We start from the raw sequence: 16512 nt of genomic DNA, 5'->3' as shown, positions 1-16512 counted from the left end.
AGCATTTCTTTCTTTTTTTTTTTGTTTTTTTTTTTTTTTTGTTTTTCGAGACAGGGTTTCTCTGTGGCTTTGGAGCCTGTCCTGGAACTAGCTCTTGTAGACCAGGCTGGTCTCGAACTCACAGAGATCCGCCTGCCTCTGCCTCCCGAGTGCTGGGATTAAAGGAGTGTGCCACCATCGCCCGGCTTTGTTAGCATTTCTATTGCTGCCACCAAACACCATAACCAAAGAGTAAGTTTGGGAGGAAAGGTTTTTTTTTCAGTTTACACTTCAATATTGCTATTCATCATCAATGGAAGTCAGGACAAGAACTCAAACAGGACTGGAACCTGGGGGCAAGAGCTGATACAGAAGTCACGGAGGAGTGCAGCTTACTGGCTTGTTTGGCCTTCTTTCTTATAGACTCTCGGACTACCAGCCCAGGGGTGGCACCACCTATGATAGTTTGAGCCCCCATTGATTACTAATTGAGAAAGTGCCTTACACCTCAAGCTCATGGAGGCATTTCCTCAGCCAAGGCTCCTTCCTCTCTGATGACTGTAGCTTGTGTCAATTTGACACAAAACCAGCTAGTACAATAATCATACCCAGTTGCAACACCTAGGAACAACAGTGATGCCAAGCATGATGGGATATCAGTAGAGGTTCAAAGGGGTCTTTGTTGTCTAATGGGACTTAATACCCACTCAGGAGTAGAGAAATCGAACCTGGTAGGAACTTGATCAGGTTCCCTGAAGTAAGTGAAGTCATGAACCTTAAAAATAAATCTATTACTGTCATTTTGTTAGACAACCATAATTCCTTTCTGCATTCGAAGTCTTACCATCCCTATTCAAAGAAGCCTCTCCCCTTATAGCTAATGTAGAGCATAATAGAAAAGAGCTAGACATGATGCAGAGATCGGTGGATCATGGGGAAGCCAGGCCCAATCAGAGCTCCTACACCTATGGCTGTAGAGCATCATGGCAGAGGGCAGAGAAAGACTATGAGAACAAGGAAAGCAGGAAATCTGCTGCGAAAGAGTCTCTCTTGGAAATGGGTGCATAAGTAAGACCACAGCAATGACGTTATCAACACAAAAAATTTAAAACCATGTAAAGATGAAAGGGGAAATGCCACAGGTCCTGCCCCTAGGCAAAGAACTATAGGCAACAAGTAACTGTTGAGAGGGAAAATTATCTTTTCCAAGGGATGAGTCCCCTAAATGATTGTCCAGAACGAAGAAGCCGCTGTGAAACCATATACACACAACAAAAATGGACACAGCAGGTTGTGTTTATATATTTTTGCATACATACACACATATATAGGTAGCATTGATGACCAACGAAAAAGTTATCAATTTGAGAGTTGGGAGGAACATGGAAGGGTTTGAAAGGGGTTATGGGGGAAGAAGGAGAGAAAGAAAGAAAACGATGTCCTACTGTTTTAATTAAAAATATATTTTTTTTTCAAAAACATACCAAATTGTAGATGCATCTGTAAGCACCCATGTATGGACTTGAAGAAATGTACTGTTGTCTCAAAATATACGTATCAATCTCCAGGAAGTCCACATTTTAATTTTGAATTTCAAATAAATGGAAATTGCACTCTGAGAGAAGGAACCTACCAAACATAAGGAGTTTCTACTCATCATCCTAGTAAAATCTCCTGGCACCTTACAATTCTCTGTTCATTGAATGATGAAGATTTAAGACAGGAAAAGTCTCCATTTTCCTCAAGGCCGGCCTTGAATGAATACAACTCATTCCACCAATTTCTGTCTCAGCTTTATAACACACGGACCAAGAATACTTAGATACCATGACTTACTTCAATTTTGTCATATGAAAACTACCGCGAAGGTGTGGAATAATAAGCCAGAAAAATCAAAACATCTACCAGTAAGGGGAGGGATCATAGGGAAAACTGCCAGTCGCTCATGTATGTCGCAGTCGTGATAGACTATGGCAGAAAGAAAGACACTGGGGTTAGAAGGAACATTAGGGATGCGAAAAAAAATACCTGTCTGGATGTGAGTGTTAGCCAAGCATACCTGATAGACACAGAGACTCTGAGACATAAGGCTGGGGCTGGTGGGCTGCCTAGTGCCTTCCATTGGGGACTGCATACTAGTTCTTGGCATATTCTTGCTTCTAATGCAGCTAATCACAATGAATTACACTTTAATATGGATGGTTTCCGACTCCATTTACCTTAGCAAAGAGACCCCTCATTATCCAATAGAGATGTTCACTGAAAGCAACTGTAACTACTTCTTGGTAGCTGTGACAACAAAGAGAATTTTGTATCCTTACCAGAACTTGAGAGATCTGGATAGTCGGAGGATCACAGTGCTAGTCATAAGAGTTAGAGCTAACTGAGAGCCAAGAGAATAATCAGCAAAGCTAGAGTTCAGAGATGGGTAGGGAAATGCATGCATTCTTGTTATGCTGGGCAGTGGTTAGAAAGAATCGTAGCAATATCATACTTGCCTGCCTGCTGAGAGGCGGTAGGAAGAAAACCAATAAAATGCTTAGTGCATGCAGTAAACTCATTCTTAATTGCATGCCCATAGTAGCCTACATAAAGAAAATAAACTGAAAAAAAATTAGTTTAGAATTATATGGTTTTAGATTGAAAATTGAGTTACTACAAATACTACCTTATGTTTTAATGTAAGAATTGAAAAAGACACGTGGACTACAAAAACATGGCTCTGTCTTTACAGTAGAATATTTTGCTGCAACCACACACAGTTCAAATGAATGGCACTGCTCCTACAGTAGAATGCCTTTAGTACAACCACGTTCCAGTGAACTGCACTGACCCTTTAGTACAAGTCTGTTGTTACAACCACATACAATTCCAATGAATTACACTCTTCTGACAATACAATGCCACCATTACAACCACACACAGTTCCAGCGAACAGTACTAACTCTACAGTAGGGTGCCTTTGATATAACCCTGCACAGTTCCAATGAATGATGTTGACCCTATAGTGTGATACCTTACCTTTGTTACAATCATGCATACTTTAATGAGCAGTACCGAGCCTATATTAAAATGACTTGTTACAACCACACAGAGCTCCAATGACCAGCACTGGTCCTGCAGGACAATGCCTTTGTTACACCTCCAGTTCCAAGAAACAGCATTGTTCCTACCATAGAATGTCTTTAATACAACCACACGTAGCTCCAGTGAAATACACTGAACCTACAGCACGACATCAATGTCTTTGTTACAACCACACACGGTTCCAATGAATGCCACTGTTCTTATATCAGAATACCTTTGTTACAACCACACACAGTTCCAATGAATGCCACTGTCCCTACAGCAAAATACCTTTGTTACAACCCTACATAGTTCCTTCTTTCCACAATTCACCAATGTTATGCTCTTATTTTTGCTATATTTCTTTTAATAATTCCAGAGAACATGTACATTTTTTTGAAAAAAAATAATTGTATTCAAAAGTATATTACTTACATTCACAAGTCCAAATAATTACCACCCCAGTACATTCACTCAGGGACATAATAATTGATGGTTGTTAACGTTAATTTGTGTTTAGTTTGTAAACCATGACAGCAACATAAAAGGGAAAACTATCACAGATTTTTCAATATAGCACAATAGCACTTCCTGTCTCAGAGTCTACACACACACACACACACACACAGAGAGAGAGAGAGAGAGAGAGAGAGAGAGAGAGAGAGAGGCACACACACTACATTTCTGTAGATAGACTTTGGTTCCTGTTGAGGAACAAAACTAATAATAACCGCTTTGCTAGAGAATTCAGCGATGGATTTAGTATCCCGTCACACTATTTTTTCCAACAATTGAATATATATTCAAAAGTCCTTTAGGTCTTATAACCACTTAAGTAATTATATTATTTGTTTTTAAACACCAAATCAGTCATCATTGTAGCACTTTATTCACAATTACCATAAATTATTATTTGTCAAATATTTCTATGAATTCAGCTTCATCAGTTTTTAAAGAAGCCTAGAATTAATAATAGGAGCATAGAATGAAAATCTCTAAAATAGTAGGCAACCTTTAACTCCACAACAAACTAAACTGGATGCTATTTTCTTCATTTGACAACTTTTTAAACCATCTGGTACTTCCAGTTATTACTTTAAAAGAAAATGTAGTTGGCCTCTCACCATATGGCATTTACAGTCTGAAGATGAAGGGATCAAAATTTAGAAATGAGGGATGATGGATCTGGATAAAGAAAACAGAAGTGCAGCCCTCTATGGCATGCAGAGTCACCAAGAACATCCAAGAAGCAAAGCCCAGCAACAGATAGGGGCATCCAAAAGCATCTCAGGAACAAGAAAGGGTCCAGGAGGCTGAAGAATAGTGTAAGATAATGTGTTAACAGAATTGAATGGGAGAGAGAGATGCTGAGACAGGGGTTACTGTTCCATGGACATTCCAGGTTGTTAGTTTAACTCTCAGCCATACGGATGCCCATTAAACTCAGACCTGTGCTTCTTTTCTCATAGTCATTCCCAGAGATCTGGTGATACCCAGCTTGCAGAATATGGCTCACAGGTGTGCCAGGGACAAACTATAATTGTTCTGTGAGTCTGTAAGAATATTAACAATAATAGCCAAAACACTGTCATATGACAAACCAAAGAATGCTCTGCTGCTAATTTTTTTTATATTTTTTGTAATGCAGCCACTTTGAATCATAATGTGATACATTTTATTGGAGCCAGATGATCTGTGGTTATTCATTGGAATCATGAAATATCTAACACTACCATGTCTTATGAGTATCTTGAGATTTGAATAGCAAATCTTAAGAGGATCTGTAATACAGCTTGAAATACAGGGTGGTTTTACCTCAAGCAATTCTTTTATTGGTAAGAATTAGTTTAGCTATCCTGGAATATTTGTGTATCCATAAGGACTTTTTTTTTCAATTTCTGTGAAGAACTGTTATAACTTTGATGGGGTTGCATTGAATCTGTAGATTGCTTTTAGTACAACGATCATTTTCACAAATATCAATCCTCCTGATCCATGAACATGAATGATCTCTAATTTTTTTAGTTTTTAATTTTTTATTTGCTAAATATTATTTTTCATTTTACATACCAATCCCAGTTCTCCCTCCCTGCCTTTCTCCTACTCTCCCCACCTTACTCCTACCCCAGCCCCCATTCGCAGAACCTGAGAGGGTAAGGCCTCCCATGGGGAGTCAGAAAAGTCTGTCACGTCATAAGCATGACCAAGGCCCTTCCCCGTGTATCTAGGCTGAGCAAGGTATCCCTCCTTAGGGAATGGGCTCCAAAAAGCCAGTTAATACACTAGGGATAAATACTGAACCCACTTCTCAAGCCACACAACTGTCACCCACATTCAGTGGGCCTAGTTTGATCTTATGCAGGCTCCCCCGCTGTCAGCCCGGAGTCAGTGAGCTCCCGCTAGCTTGGGTCAGCTGTCTCTGTGGGCTCCCCATCATGGTCTTGACCCCATTGCTCATATTACTGTTCCTCCCTCTCTTCGTCTGGAATCTAGGAGCTCAGCCCAGTGCTTAGCTGTGGATCTCTGCATCTGCTTCCATCATTTACTGATGAAGGTTCTATGATGACAATTAAGGTAGTCATCAATCTTATTCCAGGGGAAGGCCAGTTTAGTCACCTTCTCCACTACTGATTAAGGTCTTAAATGGGGTCATCCTTGTGGAGTTCTGGAAATTTCCCTAGTGCCAGGTTTCTCACTAACCCCATAACGGCACCTTTTATCAGACTTTATTGCCTTGGTCTCCCTCTCTGTCCTTCCCCCAATTTGACAAAGAAGTTAAAATTATACAATGGAATAAAGAAAGCATCTTCAAAAAATGGTGCTGGCATTAACTGGATGTTAACATGTAGAAGAATGCAAATAGATCCATATCGATTCCCATGCACAAAACTCAAGTCCATATGGAACAAAGACCTCGACACAAATTCAACCACATGGAATCTCATAGAAGAGAAAGAGGGAAGTAACCTTGAAGCATTGGCACAGGAGACCACCTCCTATTGTTAACACCAGTAGCTCAGCCACTGAGGAACAATTAATAAATTGGATCTCCTGAAACTGAGAAGCTTCTGTAAGACAAAGCACATGGTCAAAAAGACAAAACAGCAGCCTACAGAATGGAAAAACATCTTCACCAACCCCACATCTGACAGAGGGCTGATTTCCAAAATATACAAAGAACTCAAGAAACTAGACATCAAAATATCAAAAAAAGCAATTTTAAAAATGGGGTACAGACCTAAAAAGAGAATTCTCAACAGAGGAATAACAGAGCTTGGAAACTCCAGAGGCACCAAACAGAAAGACAGTTGATACAATGTTGGAAAAGGTTGCTACTACTGTTGAAGAAATGAATGAGCATCTAAGAAGTTATTTAGTGTATGGCAGGCTATTTTTACTTCTTTTCACTCAACCTAATCAATTAGAAAGTTGTCAAGGTGAGTGTGATTTTTCCATATCCTCAGGAGTTCAAAGAAATGCTATATTTAACTCTTTACCACCTGAACTAGTTAATAAACTAAAAATGAAAACTCAAAACAGAATAAACAACAAACCATATCTCACTTTGGCAATGACTAAGGTTCTTTAAAAGACAGAGGAATTAATTACAATTTCATAAGTCCCAAAACCACACAAGCAATGAAGTTACCCTTCCTTTGTCACTAATCGTTTTCCCGAATGAGGTCGTATAGTTTAACTCAGTTGTATATTAATAAAATTTTTATTTGAAAACCATCTCATAAGATGTATGACTATCAAAATTGTAAATGCTAAAAATTTGTTAACCAGAGAACACAAAGAGACAATAAAGTAAATTTTTAAGAAAGAGACAGTACAAAGTTCCACACAACAAAAGAAAATTAAAAAGAAAATTTTGTAGAATTTATGAAGTTCTGCAAGAGCGATCTCCAATATTTTAAATGAATTAAAAAGATGTATCAGATCATTACTCATACTCTAACTGGTATATTTAAGTCAGACAACAGATTTATTTTAAAATGTCAAAATGTACAATATGTTGAAAAATACATTTTTTGCAACCATTTTAAATCTATGATGAATATTTATGTCAGTTCTTAAGTATGTGAGAGGAAGTATAATTTTAGAATTTTTATGGAGGTTGATGGCTCATCTGTCTACTTGGGTAGGTTGAGAAGCACACAATCAATAAAGTCCTCTGCTTGGTACACCTTTAAGAGGATTGCTGAAGGACAGAAGAACCACCCATCATGGTCAATTGTGGGACAGAAAGGAAAGAGGGAAAGGAGAAAGCCTGGTGTACAGGTACTCTCTCTGATTCCTAGCCTTCTTGATTCTAGTTCCTCAACCCTACCACACTGTGCCACAGGCTTGCAGCTGAGATGTACTAAAACTTATGAAACCCGGGGCAAACCCACCAATTTCTGGAGTTGTGCTGTGGCATAACTTGTCACAGTCATGTAGTGATGATTGGGAGAAAGGCTAGTAAGTCCCCAGTCCACACCACTGCTAGCTCTTACTGCTGGTGTTAGGAAATACTCTTGCCATATAAGAGATTGGAGGGGTAGTGTAGAAAGCTGAAAAGGAGTGGTGAATCTTGCTGTCACCAAACAAAAGTTCTTTATGGTCATTACCTATCTGCTTGCCTAACTTTCGAAGTACACCCTCATTGTATTGAAAAAAACTGGAGGGGGGCTGTATTATTTTATTCGCCTTTAGCTATTTTATTAGACTTTAGCTCCAGCACAAAGTCTCACACCTAGTGGATTTTCAGTAAATAAATGTAGAGTAAATGAAATGAGACCAGAGCAAGGTTTTGAACTCATGGGATGCCAGTTTCATTGTTGAACTGGTTTCCACCTCACAGGTCACCTCTACCTTATCTTGAATTCTTAACTGAGTTTTCAAGGAACATTTGGTACCTTGGCTAGGTCCATTCAGCAAGAAACTATCTTCAGTTTCCTGTTCAACGTTCTGGTTTCACAAATAAAACCATTCTTCAAACCTAAGTTTGAGTTCTGAAGCCTCATCTACCATAATTCTTAGAACAAAATCCTTCAGAAGTCTATTTCTAATTTCCCTCTCAGTTCTAGGGTCAATTGCTTTTGAAACTGAATTTCTTTACCTCTTGATTGTATTGGCCAATTCATGACTGTCTAAGAAGCAAAAGATATTTAAGTTCAGGTGAAGAAAATTTAGATTCGAAATTTTTAAAATTTTAAAACTCGATATAAGTTTCTCACCCAATATAGAAAGTAATAATTGTAAGTTGTTAGAGAATATAACTAAGTTGAAGACAGGTGATATGTCAACACAGTGGAGAAAACATACTCGGATAAGTCATTGTGGAAAATTGCAGTGTAGAAAGTGAGACAATAAAAATTTAGTAGGCTAATCTTGTGGGTTTTTTTTTTTTTTTTTTTTTTTTTTTTTTTTTTGGAAAGAAAACTACAATGAAAAATATCTTCCTGCAGGAAACCAAGTGACTTAAAAATTGATTTATAAGGGTATGAAAATTAATAAAAGATTATTAGCGCTTTGGGAATTGTAAAAATAGAAACAATGAAAGAGTTCTTTATAAGGCTTCTCTACAAAGGCAGAGAAGTGGGGTTTTTTTTCACCTGAAAAATAGGGATAAAGGGATTCAAGCATGCAATAAGTTCCTGGGTAACAAGAGGGACTCTAAAAAGTTTGTGTTTCTTCAGTTTTGAGACACTCTTTATCCTATCAATGTAACTTCTGATCTTGTTAAAAACATGAGGGTCATTTTAGAGGTGTTTTCGTATTGAAATTATTAAAATGAGGGAAATATACACATTTGTGTTCCGGACTGATGCTTGGCAATGGATAACCAGTTATCGTATTCTTCTATCTCTCATCAGGCATTTCCAATGGCTCTTCATCTAAGCATGCTGTATTTATGCTTTTATTCAAACACACAGATATCACTAAAGATAACTAGAGAAAAAGAAGTCATGGGAATTTCAGGATGGCATAGGAGGGGCTGGAGGAAGGGGTGGAAAATGATGGCATATTTTGATTAATTTTTAATGGGAGAAATGTGCCATTTGTGGTTGAGACTACTAGAAAGACCGTACGTACATGAGGTTCTTAATATTCTGATAAATGCCTTTTGATAATAAAAATATCAAGAATTTTGATTTTAAAGGAAGACTTGGGAGTTACTGTCACAGCGTGGACTGTGAAGAGTCCCAGGTTGAGCAGACCAAGAAGAAATAGCACAGTGGGCCAACCTTCTGATACCTACGAAATAGACCTCTCTGACTCTCTTTCCTCAGGAATCAAAGAGTAAGAAAAGTGTCCTTCATTGCAGGCAGCTGAGCAACCCAAGAACAGTAAGGGAAAGACAAAAGTGTGTATGACAGAATTGGAGCAACCTGTCCATGGGTGGATCCCCATTTCCATCACTATTAGGCTCACTCATCTAGGCTAAACACTGCCTATTAAGTACAGATCCAACAGAATGCCAGCAGCAATGTTCCCATTTCATGACCTAGAGCCTAAAAGTTATTTTGTCCCTGTTCCAAACAATGGGACGTGGAAAAGCTGCCAGCACTGAGTTCATTCAATCCTAGACAAACAATATTTCAAACTTCAAAATGCCAAATGGTATTCATATCCAAAGCATGGCATTGAGAACCCCAAAGTTAAAATAATCAAAATGAGGTATCTCAGTCAACCCCCACATCCCAGTCTATGTTCAGCTATGATTCTCCCAATATTACCTGTCTGAGGTTGAGATTTAAGCAGTCTTCAGGGATCAGTCATGGAAGAATGATTTTCCTTCACTGACATCTCTTAAGATTTTCTTGAAATAGATAATTTTAAGGAGCAAAGGTAAGTCACTTAATAGCGTTTCCCTTAAAATAAGAACACAACTACATGAAGAACCTCAAAACTGAATTAAAGACTGTACATGGTGGAACATGCCTTTAATCCAACTATATCAGAAGCAGAGGCAGGAGAATCTCTGTGAATTTGAGGCCGGCCTGCCTAAGTCGTGAGTCCAGGCTAGGCAAGGCTACATCATGACACCCTGGAATTTTTATTAGTGTATTTTCAAATATTTATAATCTTATGCTTCTAGTTGATTCAGTACAAATGCCTAGATGTTTGGTCATTAAACAAGGAGGTCATACATTAGAAATGCCAAATCATTTTACCTGCACTGAAGACTAGAGTGGTGGATTCTTTGCTCTTTGACTTTGAAAGAATCAGAAATAGCTTTCCATCATTGCATGAATCAACCATTTCAATTCAACTGAAAGTAAATGAGGGTTTTTTCTAATAATATTTATATTATTTACATATGAGAGCTAGGCATTGCAGAAGTAATAAAAATTTACAACCAGAAGATTGGAAAGGCTGTCTTTAATTTGAAAACTTTAAAACAATTATTATGCCAAAGAACTTTATCCCAACAAAATAGTTAAAAGATGGCTTAATTAAAAATAACACTATTTGGCATTGATGCTCTCCTATAAAGGTCTCATCCAAATATATCTAGGCAAATATCGAGCCATGCTTTTTTCTGTTAGCTTCAGCATGCTGGCACAGAGAAAAAAATTACTTTTCTCAAAATGTTTATTAGTTCTGTTTAGCTCTACACTTCTCAGAGACTCTCCATGTATTGAATTTTTCAATAAATGTTAAAACTATTTCCTTTTTACTCTTTTTTGGTAGTCTATCTATGTGGCCCCGGCAGGTCTAAAGTTTCTAAGAAACTCAGATTGTTCTCAAATGCAGGGTCCTCTTACTTTGGTCTCCTGAAGGCCAATCCCAGACTTTATCACAAAACACAGTCTCAGACCATTCAAACCTGGGCCAGGTCAGACCCAGTTTTGATTTAAATCTTTGTGTATCTTGTGGTCTGTTTACTTGTGGTCATTTTGTATCTTACAATTTGTCCTTTAAGAATGAGGACACAACAAGGATCATATTCAGTATCATAGCTACCAATATTATTTCTACTCCCTTTAATGTTGTCTATTTAAGTATAACTATTATTAGTCCATTGTGTGAGGGAAGAAGACTTTAGGACCAGCATGATCATAGAAAATATTTAGCAACATTTGACAGCACACAGGCAACACATAAATGTAAGAAATCCAAAAGCAGGAGAATGATGTTGTTCTAATATGACCTGAAAACATGGTGACTAATAATATTATCACTCTTATTCCTGTGTTAGCCATACTTCTTTAAAGGAACAGAACTCACACACACACACACACACACACATATAAACAAACAAACATATATATATATATGTGTGTATATATATATATATAAATGTGTGAGTAAAATCAAGCATGTGTGTTTGTGTGTAGGTGTGTGTGCATGTGTGTGTACATGTGTGTGTGCATGTGTGTATGTGTGCATGTGTGTGTGTGTGTGTGTGTGTACATCAAAGGATAAGGCTATAGTCTTGTTAGTACAACTATGGTTGGCTTTCAAAAGAAAGGCTAAGAATCTTGTAGCTGTTCCGTCGGCAAGGCTGGATGTCTCAATTTATCTTCATCTGTGTTCAAATTCCAAAAAAGGAACGTACCATCAACTGGGTAGATGAGTGAGCTTGACACTGAAAATGACAGCAAGAAGGCAAAAAGCAATGCTTCCTTCTTCTATATCCCTTTATTTGGGCTGCCATGAAAATGTGAGGCTCAGATTTAGGGCTAGTATACTCACCTCAAATGATCCAATCAAGAAACTCCCTCACAGGTATGCTCATCTGATTGTAGATTAGTTGATTACAGATGTAGTCAAGTTGATAACCAAGATTAGCCACTACAATCGCTAACATTCATTAAATCATACATGAGCAATAACTTTTCTTTTAACATACCTACACTACTCTGGATGAACAGAATATCTTTTTAGGTTTTAAGGTCAACGTTTTTACAATAAAATTTTCAAGTTGATATATCAACAATGTCCATATTCATTCTAGTGACCAAAGCTAAGACATATACAGAATCAATTTTTCTTTAGAAAATAACTTTGTAAACACTAATCATTGGTGGGAAAAGGTATGAGGATGTTGAAGCATTGTCAAATTGATCTCCGGAGAGGCTGAAGTGCATCCTCAGGGAAACTGGCACCAGTGGTGTGGTCACACTTTCAGGTAGACTCTAGCTGTATCCCAGCTGTTTCTCCACCTGCACATATATAACTCTCAACCATGTGACACTACATCCTTTCAAGACATTGTTTGGACGCTATTTGAGATGTTTGTCACTGAAAAAGATTCCACTATTACAAGATTCATCATACATTTGAAAACATCATGGAGCGCTTAAAGTCTAGTGAATTGGCAGTGTGAGTTAAATAAATATTATCTGAGAATTCACTGCAACAGGAAGAGTTGATAGGATCTATTGTCCCATGTGTATTTATTTTGCACCTGTCATGCACATAGGTGCTACACGAGACAATGGGCACTCAATGACAAACAAGGCAGAAGTGATGACTCATGTTTCCCATTGTAGGTGGATTTCCCTGGTTAGGCGACTGCCCTTGTTAGTAGATTTCCCTAGTTGCAAGACTTCCTTGCTTAGCAACACTTGACCTGGGTGTGAGGAAGTTGAAAAGAGGTCTCCAAAAGCCTCCAAAAAAACAGATATTTAAAAAGGTATTCTTAACAGTAATACATATTTTAGTAGAATCAATAACTCATTAATGTGAATGGGCCAGACACATCTAATTAATTAAGCTCATTATTTTACCTCAAGGTTTGTCATAATGCCAGGTACCTGTGTAGTTTTCCATAAAGGGTTCCTTAGCTTAAGACATTTGCTCCAGGTTTTATATGAAAGAATGTCCATGCTGGGTTCATGGATATGGACAATGGGAACATCTTTTCTACTTAGAATCTATGCAAGTATTTATAGGTCAGTTATAATGGCTGTGTTAAGCCAAGCCTCTTCTACAAATATTACTGAAGGTGGTTTTTTATATTAATCTTTAGTGACAGGTGTCAATAGAAAAAGCTTGGATATGTTACTTTACTGTCGAGGTGACTGCAAGCAAGAATATTTCCTAAGAATAATGGGGATGACATGGGGAGGTGAGACTGAAGGCAGAAACAGAACAAATAACATACTTCCTTTCTTTATGTTAGTGCACACATAGCTATGGTCACTTGTAGTAGAGAGAGCACGGGATTTTGTAGGGATGATACTGTGCTCACACTTCTATTATCTTATGGTCTCTTCTTGAAAGTAGTCAAACTTCTTAACCTTGGGGATAGTTATTTCAGCATTATTTTCCAATCAGGCCCTTATATTACATAATAAAGGCCAACAAAAATCATACTGCAGAAAACACCAAATTAAGGAATGAAATTCATTTTATATTTGTGATAATTTTATATAATAAATATTCCCTATGGTAAGGATCTCTGAAGTTTTCATTAAAACTCATATAGAAGTCCTACTCTATAAGATCTTTCTTCATTTAAAGTATTTTTCAAGATTATAATAAAAATAATTCTAAAAATATATTATTTTTTCCAAGCTCAAGCAGAGGGGAATTTTGGGGTGGTTGTATTTGATTTTTAACTATTTGTTCTGGAACTTCGCTGCCTTCATACTGACGCATTTCTTAATGGTCCATCTAGCCCACTCCTGCTGCCTCCTCACCCATGTCTCCAGTAGCTTCTCCTCTTCTCCACCACACCTTTTTTTTTGCCAACTGATATATCATTCCCCATCTGTTGAAATTGCCATGTTCTTTCCAGCACAACTCCGCCTCCAGCTTCCATCCCAGCCACCTACCTTGCTGTCCTTCCATCTGCCAGCACAAGGAACATCTCTGCAACCTATTCCGAACTGAAACCACGACAAGTTTTACACAAAAACTCAGCAAACGTTCTTTTCTGAAAGGACTAGTACTATCACAATAATAGCTTACTACTCCGTCTCTTAGAGATAAACACACACTTAGCGCTTGATTTCTTCTACATCCTAAAGTCATTGGCTATAACCAATATTCTTGGTGACCATGTCCTGAATAATAGAGTGACTGTCCTTCATAAGGACTAATGATTTTGGTAGTGTTCTCTGGAGCCCTACTTTCTGTGTGGTCCAATCTGTTAATTGCACACGGTTCATGTCCAGAATTTTGCATTCCGTGAATAGAGGCAACTTTTCTTGAATACTGAATCCTCACAGCAGTTTAACCCAACTCAACTCTCTAAGTTTGATGTTGCAGGATTATGTTTGAATTGGCATATGTGCTAGAGTTGCCTATAAGATATCAAAGACATTATGTAAACAATGCTAGTATATGATAATTGTAGTTTCAAGATTTTGATACTTACATTGCACAAGGAATACATCTTCCTTCAGTGTTGACATCTTATTTAGCAAGTGGAGGTTGGTTTTTATGTGGTAGATGAACATACACCAGAAATTAAGGTCAGGAAAACATTAAGAATTCTATACTTTGCTATTCAACATTATTTGCCCTCTATCAACTACAACACTGAGACTCCTTAAGGTTGTGTTATAGGAGGCACAAGATTTATCTTTACATTTAAAACAATTTTTTAATTTGATTAAAGGACATTTTGATCAATACTTAGATTAACATTCTGGAGGTATACTGCTCTAGTTATGCTAATTTGTATTACATTACGATGATGTTTTCACGTTTGCTTTTGATAGGCTTTATTATTTAGGTTTGATAATGATAGAACTTGTGTAAATGAGATGACACTCATTGGTCATTGAAAAGTCTACTTGTTATCCTCTCAGAAATTAAGAGAAAAAGAGCACTTGGCACTAGGAAGATTTAGACAGATGCACAGATGTTGATCACAAAGCAGAGCAAGTGAGGGGATGCATAGCTTCCAAGGAAAGAGGTCAAGGGGAGAACTTAAGATAAGCTAGTTTGATTTCAGTGGCCTCAAGAACACAGAAACTAGCTATCTTCTGCTTTTCTCCCTGGTAATGGCAGCAAGTGATTGTTGGCCCAGAGAACGAGCCAGGATAAAGAGCCGGTGAGTACTTGAGAAATGCATTCAAGTGGTTTAGTAACTCTAGCAACTTGTTCACTGTATTAAGGACAGTCCCTTCCAGGTCAGCAGAGTAAAACAATCAGAACCCAGAGAACAAATGACTGACAACCATTAAAAACAAATGTCGAGAGTGTGTGGCGTGGGTCAGAAGATTCTTTGGCTGCAAATGTCTTCAGTGAGATTATCAATGTCCGTGAGTACTAAGTATACAAAAAGTCAAGGTTTTACACATTATTCTGGCAGGAAAGTTTACTAACCGGCCCTATTGTTCTTCTCAAGTCTACCATCCCCTCCCTTTCTTTCAGGGTTGACTTCAGAATAGACACTGTGAACCTTTTCAACAATACTTCTAATGAATATTCTACTACCAGAATCCACTCTTAAACTGGGAATACAGGTCATCATTTCTTCTATGTTTTTTGCTGAATATTTTGATTGATAGAATATCATACTTTCACTCTCTGTTTTTATTCTTTTGGATTCCATTGAAATTCAAACCCATCATCTTCTTTTGCATATACAGAGTCAGAAAACACATTAAATCCTAATTAAGTACTTATTGCACTAAGTTGCCTGTTGAAAGAAAAGGTATTAAGAAATTACAAAAATGAAGTGAAGGGGGGTCCATTAATAAAATAGGCATCAAGCTGGTCTTATAAGGACATAAACCTCAGTCAGCTCTTGTATGTTTGTTTGTTTATAGGGTTTATCTTTTTATGGGAGACTGGGTCTATGTAGTGTGAAATTCAGAGAGTTTCAGGCAGATGTCACCATACACTTCAGTCAATCTCAAAGAGCATTTCTGGGGGCTGGAGAGATGACTTCACAGTTAAGAACCCTTGGTGCTGTTCTCTAGGAAGCAAGTTTAGTTGCTGGCATCCAAGATGGTTCACAATCATCTATAACTAACACCAGCTCCAGGTTAGCCAGTGCTTATTTCTGGTCTCCTGGAGCACACACACGTGCACAGTTACACATATCTAACATATAATAAAAATCAAATCTTAAAAAAGAATATATATATATATATATATATAATATGTCATATAGTATTGAGGGAAAAAATTTTAGGAGGGGCTACTTTTACCATTTTTACAATGGGAAAGCAAAGGAGATGAAGTCTCTCCATTCCAATATTTGTTATCAGTTCATATATAGAAAACCTGTGGCTTTTAGCAGGATTGAGCACAGGATAGTCCACAAAATTCCCTATGGGAAGCTTCCTTACCATGCTAATCTAAGCTATTGTACAATTAATTTGTATATGTGTTAATGTTGTAAAAATAGGAACAATATCCATTTTCTTACATTGATTGTTATATCCCATAATCTTTCGCAAGTGATATACAATGCCCACAATCTTAGCTTGGTGTGGGAAGTCCTTCTGTATATGTGTTGCTTTTATTGGTTAATGAATAAAGAATCTGCCTTGGCCTGTGATAGTGTAG

Source organism: Arvicola amphibius, chromosome 9 (genome assembly GCF_903992535.2).
Source record: "Arvicola amphibius chromosome 9, mArvAmp1.2, whole genome shotgun sequence".
NCBI lineage: Eukaryota > Metazoa > Chordata > Mammalia > Rodentia > Cricetidae > Arvicola > Arvicola amphibius.
This window is presented reverse-complemented; position numbering follows the sequence as displayed.